We start from the raw sequence: 10187 nt of genomic DNA on the forward strand, positions 1-10187 counted from the left end.
TCTCCACCCTGCCCCCTCCCCCATTTTATGTATATAAAATTTTATTATGCATGTATGATATTATGCTGTGTATCTTGTTTTGTACCCTATTTTATTTTACTTAACCTTATGTGTTTATCATTTACTTAACGTTGTCATGTTTACATTGCTTCTAACTGCTGCATAGTATTCCACAGTTTGTAGCTACCATGTTTTAACTACCCGTATTTCCCAGTGATTGCCACCCAGATTTTCTGTCACAACAAACACTGCTATGATAAATAGCCTCATACTTGTTTTCTCATGGAACTTTGCAAGGATTTCTTTGGGATATATATCCAGGAGCACAACTGCTGGTAATAGGATACGTGTTTATGCTTAACTTGACAAAGTCCTGCCAGTTGCTCTGCCAGTAACCCTCTCATTCCTGTCAACCCTTGACATTATTGAGCTTGCTAATATTTTCCATCTCATGTGCATAATTTTATAGCTTATTGTTTTAATTTTAATTCCTCTTATCAGTAATGAGTTTAAATACATTTTCATCTTTTTATTGGCCTTTTGGCTTCCCTTTTCTGAAATTGCTTGTTTGTACTCTTTATTTTTCATATGGGTTCTTGTCTTTTGATAAATGCTCTTTAAGAGTTTGTTGTATATTCTAGATATTCATTTCCTGTTAGTTTTAGATATTAAAAACTATCTGCTTCCATTATGTCCACTTTTTAATTTTGTGCATGATGCTCTTTGAGTAGACATCAGTATTTTAAATATTTAATTAAAATATTTTCTTGATGTCTATTGTTTGTGTAGAGAAATAGTACTGATTTTTTGAAACTTTATCTTGGTTTTAACAACATTGCTGAGCTCTCTAATTCTTAATAGGTTCTTTTTTCTAGATAGATGATCATATATCAGTTCCAAATAATGGAAGTTTTCTTTCTACCTCTCCCATCCTCATACTTTTACTTTTTTCTTCTCTCTAATACCTTTGATCAATTCTTCTGGAAGTATGTTAAACAAGTAGTAATGGCAGTGGGCATCCCTAACTTATGCCCAGTCTTAAAGAGGATGCATCTAGTATCTCACTTCTCACTTAAGTATAATGCTTGCTGAAGGTTTTTAATATATAACCTTTACTAAATTAAGAAAGTTCTTCTATTTCTAGCTTGGTATGTATAAATAGCTATTGAACCCTATAAAATGTTTTTTATGCATCTTTGAAATAGTCACATGACATTTATCCTATAGTGTATTAATGCTGTGAATTATATGAATAGAATTTCTAATATGAAACCATCCCTGCATTTCTAATTTACATCCTACTTGATCATGGCGTATTATTTTTAACACGTTATTTTTTGGTTAGCAAAAATTTTATTTAGGATTTTAGAATCTACATTGTTTAAGTGTAATCTGCTGTAGTTGTTTTCTCTTCATTTTCCTTGTCTTATTTTGCAATTAAGATTACACTAGCCTAATAAAATAAGATGGGCAGCTTTTACTCATCTATTTTCTGAAAAAACTTTACAAGATATGAATTTGCTATTTCTTTAATGTATGTTAAAACTCATTTTAAACTATCTAGTTCTGAGCATTTTTTCGAGATTTTTTGAATGCTATTGATGTCTTTAAGCAGTTTTTGATCTATTCAGATTTTTTCCTCTGTTTCTTCCAGTCTCCTCCCATAGGTACTGATGACACCTGACGGTCTCCTCACCTGCATGTATAGCCCAGACCCAGTTTCCTTTGACTGGGGAAAAACCTAGACAGTCTCAGTGTACACATCTAACTGAGCCATGGAATGGTCACCCCCCCGCCTTTTGAACTAACCAGGGATTCAGTGTTTTAACCCTGACCAATGGGCTCTGATGTTGCTTCACTTAAATTCCCACTGCCACATACCTAAATTAATTCTGTACTCCATTAGTTCTCTACTATTCCACAAACAGAAACTTTGGTTAAGAATGCCCTGTAATAACTTCTTTCATCTTCTAAAACTGTTGCCATACTTCTGGTTACATGTGTTAAGGTTATGTAAAAAGTAAACATTTTGACAAAAGAATAACTAAGATATATAAGTTCAGGAAAGGTAAGTATTGGTAAAAGATAGGCAATCATCTGGTCTAACGTCCTTTACAGTATATATCAAATTGTAGTTAACCCTAGAAGATTTTCACTTCACCTCCAGCATTTGAAACTTTATAGTAACCACGTATTATTAAAAGAAAAATTAAAGGTATTTCCACTTACAAAAATAAAAAAGAGTAGAGATTATAAGCAAGAATTTCATAGACCCACTAACAAGAAACTGTCAATAAACATATAATGGTTATAATTTTTGATACAGTTGAGTGTTTCTACCATCTTATTTCAGTTTTTTTCACATACCTGTGTATCTTCTTTTTAATCTTTTCTTACTTAAAAATAACAGCTTAGTATTTATATATCTTCCCTAAAGAGATTCTTATACATTCTGACATCCAATTGTCTCTCTCACCTTCCCCAATTCCATCATGTTGCAACTATCTAAACAAAAAACTCTTGCAGTCAATTTTTCTTTTTCTTTGCTGCTAGCTATTTTTAAAGACAGCAAACTTTACCAAGATACTCTGTCAGCATTACTTTATACACCATTGTTTAAATAAGTGTAGTATTTTTTCTTTTTCCTTAAAAAAAAATCATTTTAATTCCAGTGCAGTTAACATACAGTGTTATATTAATTTCAGGTGTACAATATAGTAATTCAGCAATTCTATACATTTTCAGTGCTCATCACGATAAGTATACTTTTAATCCCCTTCACCTACTTTACCTATCCCCCCACCCACCTCCCCTCTGGTAAACATCAGTTTCTTCTCTATAGTTAAGAGTGTTTTTCAGTTTGTCTCTTTTTTTCTTTGTTTTGTTTCTTAAATTATACATATGAGTGAAATTCTATGGTACTTTTCTTTCTCTGACTGATATATTTCACTTAGCAGTATGCCCTCTAGATCTCTCTATGTCTTTGCAAATGGCAAGATCTCATTCTTTTTATAGCTGAGTAATATTCCATTGTGTATATATACCATATCTTCCTTATCCATTCATCTATAGATGGAGATGGGCTGTTTCCATATCTTGGCTGTTGTAAATAATGCTGTAATAAACAGAGGGGTGCACATATCTTTTCAAAATAGTGTTTTTGTATTCTTTAGATAAATACCCAGTAGTGGAATTATTGGATCATGGCAATTCTATGTTTAATTTTTGGGGGAACCTGCATACTGTTTTCCACAGTGACTGTACCAGTTTGCATTCCCATCAAGAGTGCAAGAGGGTTCCTTTTTCTCCACATCCTTGCCAACACTTGTTGTTTTTTATTTTAGCCATTATGAGAGGTATGAGTTGATACCTTGTTGTAGTTTTGATTTGCACTTCCCTGATGATTAAAGATGTTGAATATCTTTTCATGTGGGTGTTGGCCATCTGTATGTCTTCTTTGGGAAATGTCTGTTCATGTCTTCTACCTGTTTTTAATTGGATTATTTGATTATTTTGGGGGGGGTATTAGGTTGTATCAGTTCTTTATATATTTTGGGTTCTGACCCTTCATTAGATGTGTCATTTGCAGATATCTTCTCCCATTCAATAGGTTACCTTTTAGTTTTTTTATTATGTTAATGACCATACATTACATCATTAGTTTGTTTTTTTTTTAACATTTGCCACATTTACTTTTTTATTCACCCTCTATACACACACATATATATGCACATATATAATATGTATGTAAGTACACATCATTAGTTTTTGATTTAGTGTTCCATGATTCATTGTTTGCATATAACACCCAGTGCCCCATTCAATACATGCCCTCTTTAATGCCCATCACCAAGCTAACCCATCCCCCCACCCCCTCCCCTCTAGAACCCCCGATTTGTTTCTCAGAGTCCATAGTCTCTCATGGTTCGTCTCCCCCTCCAATTTCCCCCCCTTCATTTTTCCCTTCCTACTATCTTTTTTTTTTTTTTTAACATATAATGTATTATTTGTTTCAGAAGTACAGGTCTGTGATTCAACAGTCTTACACAATTCACAGTGCTCGGGCATTTGAATAGTAGTCTGAGTCCCTGCAGATATGGGGGCAGTCAATTTTTGTTTCAAGGCAATGATAGAAAAGAATCAAAAACAGAACTCTAACAGTTCACTTCCAGTTTTGTCCTCCCACAGTCGATAGGCTGCCTCCTGCCCTAGAGCCCTGGGTTCCAAGGCCCAAGCACATTTACCAGTTCACAACAGTCCTCTATACCACCCTGCCTTCCCTAAGAATTTTCAAGTTTTCTTATTCTTGGCTTTTTCTGTCTATAATTCCTACTGGAGTTGATGCTTAGAGAGAGATTCAGCAGTTGTTCTAGTCCAACATCTTCGTGTTATCTTCCTGGAAGAAACTCTAACAAAAGAAACAACTCTGGAGGAAACTCTAACAAAAGCTTTACAGGTGTGTACTGATTTACCCAGGGATCACATTTCTAAAAATTTTTCCTAAGTGTATTATCAAGCATTATTTGGTGTGTCTGGGTCACTCATTCGGTTAAACGTCTGACTCTTGGTTTCGGCTCAGGTCATGGTCTCAGGGTCCTGGGATCAAGCCCCACACTCAGCAGGTTGTCTGCTTGAGATTCTCTCTCTCTCCCTTTCCCTCTGCCCCTCCTCCTGCTGGCTCTCTTTCTCTAAAATAAGAAAATACATCTTTAAAAAAAAGAATTATTTTATCATGATGTTTGAAAACAACTAAAATGGCCAACAAATTTCCAACTAAAATGTTCAACATATATTGATAGAATAAACTATTCTGAGATAACTAACTTTTTACTACTCATTTTTGTTTTTTAAAAAAGTGAATGTCTATACACATGCTCCAAAATGTAACAGAGATTATCTTTTAGTATAAAATGATGGGTGAATTTATTTTTGCTCTCCTTTTATATGCTTTCCTAAGTTGCTATAATAATCATATGTCGCTTTTGTACTCCAAATTACTGAATAAATACATATATTTTAATAAAGCAGAAGCAATCAACTGGAATGTGGGGGGTTGGATGTGCCAAGCATTAGTTTGCATTTTTCTTCTCTGTTTGTTCATTTGATTTTTTTCTGAAAGTTTGAAATTGAGGGAAAGAAGTAAAAAACAATTAATTTAGATAATTTTCATTGCCTTATCAAAATAAGGAAACTAATTCATCCGAATAATCAGACATTTTTTTTTAGAGGTGTAAAGAACAGAGGACATCACGATGACTTGTACTATTTATTTAGAAGGCTTATTTGACCTTTGTGGGCTTGCGTAGATAGCCTTTATTTGTGGATATTTAACATTAATTTTATATTTGTATTAAAATGTTTTCAAACTATTTTACTTCCTATCTCTAACATTCTTATGAAGAAGGTATTGTGTCTACTTGATCATGGATCCTCATACATATGGCACATATGTCCTCTGAGCTCACTGAGAATGGCATGGACTGAGGGCTGGCCTCTCCCCATATGTAATGCCAGATACAGTAGCGAATCCAGGGGAAAACAGACCAAGAATTGACAGGGATGATGTAATTAGCAAAGACTTTAACACAGCTAATTGTTTACATATTCAAGATTTAAAGAAAAATATTAAAATAGTGATGACAGTCATGGAAAATATGTTCTTTAGCTCTAGAAATTCCCACAGATGAAATGAAATATCCACTGGATGGGTTAAGCAATGCATTAGACACTGCAGGTAAAAATATAAGTGGACTTTAAAGAAATTTTCCAAGCAGAAGCAGGGAGTAAGACAACTAAAAAAAATAAATAAATGAATGACACCTCAGTGTCCTGATACCACGTGATCTAAAAAAAAAATGTGTAATTGGAGTTCCAGGAGGAAGAAATATTTGAGAAATAATGACCAAACTTTTTCCACATTTCATGAAAAACATAAACTCATGAAATCAAGAAGTTCAACTAATTTCAAACAGGAAAGAAAACCACACCAAGACATCATTTCTGAAAGCCAGTAATAAAAAGAAAAATCATAAAGGCCCAGAAAAAAGACACATTACATACAAAACACAAGAGATAAAAAATTTACTGACTTCTCTACGGAAACAATGAAAATCAGAAAACACTGGAAAGAGATCAGCACCAAAAGAAAACTATGAACTTAAAATTATATATCCAGCAAATAATCCAAAATAATGGCATTTTCAGATAAAACAACAAAGTAATTGAGGGAATTTATTGGCAGCAGACGTTTGTTACAAGAAATATTGAATGAAGTCTTCAGGCAGAAGAAAAATGGTATTAGATGAGACACAATTCACACAAAAGAATGAAAAGCCACAGAAATAGTAAATACATAGGTCAATATAAAAGACTGGTTTTTTCTCATTAAAAATTTTTAAAAGATAATTCAAAGTCAAAAATTGAAATACCATATGATCTAATAATTCTACTACAGGTATTTACCCAATGTGAATGGAAACATGAATTTGAAAAAAATATGTGCACCGCTGTATTTATTGCAGCATTATTTACAATAGCCAGGATACAGAAGCAACCTAAATGTGCATCCATAAATGAATGGAGAAAGAAGACGTGACATAAATATATATTGCAATATTACTCAGTCATAAAAAAGAATGAGATCTTGCCATTTGCCACAACATGGATGGACCTAGAGGGTATAATGCTGAGTGAAATGAGTCAGACAGAGAAAGCCAAATACTATATGATTTCACTCATATTGGAATTTGAAAAACAAATGAACAAACAAAGAAAAAAAAGAGACAAACAAAAAATAAGACTCTTAAATACAGAGAACAGGTGGTTGACTGAGGGGAGTTGGGTGGAGGGATGGGTGAAATAGATAAAGGAAATTAAAAATACATTTCTTGTGATGAGCACTGAGTAATGTATAGAATTGTTGAATCATTATATTATACACCTGAAATGAATGTAACACTGTTAATTATACTGAAATAAAAATATTTTTAATTAAAAAATAATTGTTTAATCAAAAGAGTAATAAAAAATATGAAATATTGTGAGGTTTTTGATGTAGGTAGTGGTAAAATGTATGACAATGGGGTAAAAATGGGAGGGAGAATTGGAGGTAAAATGTCACAAGATTTTTATGTTATTTAGGAAGTGATATGGTGTTATTTAAATCTATGCTGTGATAAGTTAAAGTTGCATATCTAAATCCCAGAATAACCACATACAGAGAGATGACTAATAAGTCAATAGAGGAGTATAGTGGGATACAATAAAATTGAATTTATTCAGAGGAAGGCAGAAACAGAAGATGAAAGAAGAGATGGGTCAAATAGAAAATAGCAAGATGGTAGGTTTATATCCAACTATATAATAATTATATTAAATGTAAATTGTCTAAACACTCCGGTGAACTGGTATATTTTGGTAGACTAATAAAAATCTAGTAAACAAACTCACAAGGGTTGGCAAACATTTCATCAAAGGATAGATAGTAAATATTTTAGGTTTGAGGACCATACAGTTTCTGTTACAACTACCCAATTCTGCTGTTGTAGCCCCAGAAAATAGCCATAGACAAAATGTAAACAAGTGGTTGTGTCTGTGTTTCAGTAAAACTTTATTTACCAAAAAACCTAGCTCTCCCATGGGCCATAATTTGCCAACCCTTAGTATACTGGATAGAGGAAGTACGTTTTAAATATAAAAGACACAGGTAGATTAAAAGTAAAGTGAACCATGCTAACAAAAATCATCAAAAGTTGAAGTGGCTAAATTAATATTAGACAAAATAGACATCTAGACAAGAAGAAAGACACCTTTACCATAGATAAAGGGGAAATTTTGTACTGATAAAAGACACCACGACATCAAGAGGACATACCGTCATGTGTGTATACCTAACAATACATCTTAAAAATACATGAAACAAAAACTGATAAGTATTGAAAGGAGAAATAGACAGATCCACAGTTATAGTTGGATGTTTCAACTGTCCTCTTTCAACAGTTCTTAGAACAAGTAGACAAATCAGTAAGTAAATAGAGACTTTGAACAACAGTAAAACCCAACCTGACCTAATTGATATTTATAGAACATATATCCAAAAACAGCAGACTATGAATTCTTTAGCACTCTGCATGGAACATTCATTATGATAGATTATATGCTGGACCATAGGACAAGTCTCAGTAATTTTAGAAGATTTAAAATCATCTAGAATATGTTCTCTGCGGGGGAAGAAAAAACAGGATTAAGTTACAAACCAATAACAAAAAAGTGTGAAAAATTCCCAAATATTTAGAGATTAAGCATCATACTTCTAAATAACCTATGAATCAATAAGACATCCTAAGGGAAGTTAGGAAATGCTTTAAACTGAATGATAATAAAAACACATAGAAAATTTGTGGAATATAGTTAAGTGCTTAAAGAGAAATTTATAATTTTAAGAAAAAGCAAAGTAAATTAAACCCAAAGTAACTAGAAACAAGGAAATAATATAAAATCAGAAATCAGTAAATTAGGGGGCGCCTGGGTGGCTCAGATGTTTAAGCGTCTGCCTTCGGCTCAGGTCATGATCCTGGAGTCCCGGGATCGAGTCCTGCGTCGGGCTCTCTGCTCCTTGGGAGCCTGCTTCTCCCTCTGCCTCTCTCTCTCTCTGTCTCTCATGAATAAATAAATAAAAATCTTAAAAAAAAAAAAAAGAAATCAGTAAATTAGGAAATACCAAACAATAGAAAGATTAGTGAAAGCAAGAGGTGGTTCTTTGGAAATACCAATAAAACTGATAAACTTCTTGCTAGGCTGATCTAGAAATAAAAGAGAGAAAGAGGAAAAGCCACTAAAATAGCCTGTGGGGAATCTTGGTGAAAGCCCTCAACTTGAGTCACATTGCATTCTGGTCTGGCTGCTATCCCTGATGGCACAGGTATCATTCTGGGATATCTCTTCCTTGTTTGTGAGATTCCCTTTTTCTCTTTTCTATGTGAAACTCCTGTTTCTTTTTTTTTTTTTGAAGATTTTTTTTTTTTTTATTTATTTGACAGAGATAGACAGTGAGAGCAGGAACACAAGCAGGGGGAGTGGGAGAGGGAGAAGCAGGCATCCCGCAGAGCAGGGAGCCCGATGTGGGGCTCGAACCCAGGACCCAGGGATCATGACCTGAGCCAAAGGCAGACGCTTAACAACTGAGCCACTCAGGCGCCCTGAAACTCCTGTTTCTTAAACCTTTTTTTCTTTTGTTCTCTCATTTTTGTGGAGTGAATTTTCCAGAGGTTTCTTGAGAAAGGATGTATAGGAGGTAATTTTAATTCTGGTGTGTGTTTTTTTTTTTTTTACTCCTGTATTACTTTAAAAAAAATTATAGTTGACATATATCATTAGTTTCAGGTATACAACATAGTGACTCAACAATTAGGTACATTACAAAGTGCTCACCATGATAAGTGTAGTTAATATCTGTTATCAGAGTTGTTAGAGTATCATTGACTCAATTCCCTATGCTGTACTTTTTATTCCCAACATTCTCACTAAGTTTTAAATTTCCATAGACATTAGATTTTTCCACTTTGGTTTCATTTATATCGCCTTAACCTGTCATGTTTTGTAAAGGTAATTAACAGTAGCTGTTTAAAAATGTTTTTGCACCACCATTAAAAAATAGTTTCTATTTAGTGGCTGTAACTACAGAAGGGAAGTACTCTGAAAAACTCTGTTAAAAAAGAAAATTCCAGAAGACATTTCTATTAAAAGAATCAATTCCCTTCAAGAAACTTCCTTACTTAGAATTGTGTTTGCCAAAATAGATACATGTCCATTTGTGTAGATAACTTAAGATTTTTTTTCATCACTAATGTAAGACTTAGTATCTTGAAAACTTGTCTCTTGTGAAACACAAGAAGGTACGCAATACAATAACCCAAGTGGTCAATGGGAAAACTGAGCTGGTCGATGGGAAAACTAATTCCTATTGTTATTTCATATAAATTTGAATGGAAATTGCTTAATTCATTCACAATGATTGGGACTATCTTACTGTGTCAAACATGGGGACTTTTTCTCTAGGCCAAATTGTGTGTGTGTGTGTGTGTGTGTGTATGAATATATGTATGAGTATGTATATGAATATATATCTATATATACCAATATAGAGATATATAACATGTATGTGATATAAACATTATATAGCTTCTTTG

The sequence above is a fragment of the Neomonachus schauinslandi genome, chromosome 3 (genome assembly GCF_002201575.2).
Source record: "Neomonachus schauinslandi chromosome 3, ASM220157v2, whole genome shotgun sequence".
NCBI classification, from domain to species: Eukaryota; Metazoa; Chordata; class Mammalia; order Carnivora; family Phocidae; genus Neomonachus; species Neomonachus schauinslandi.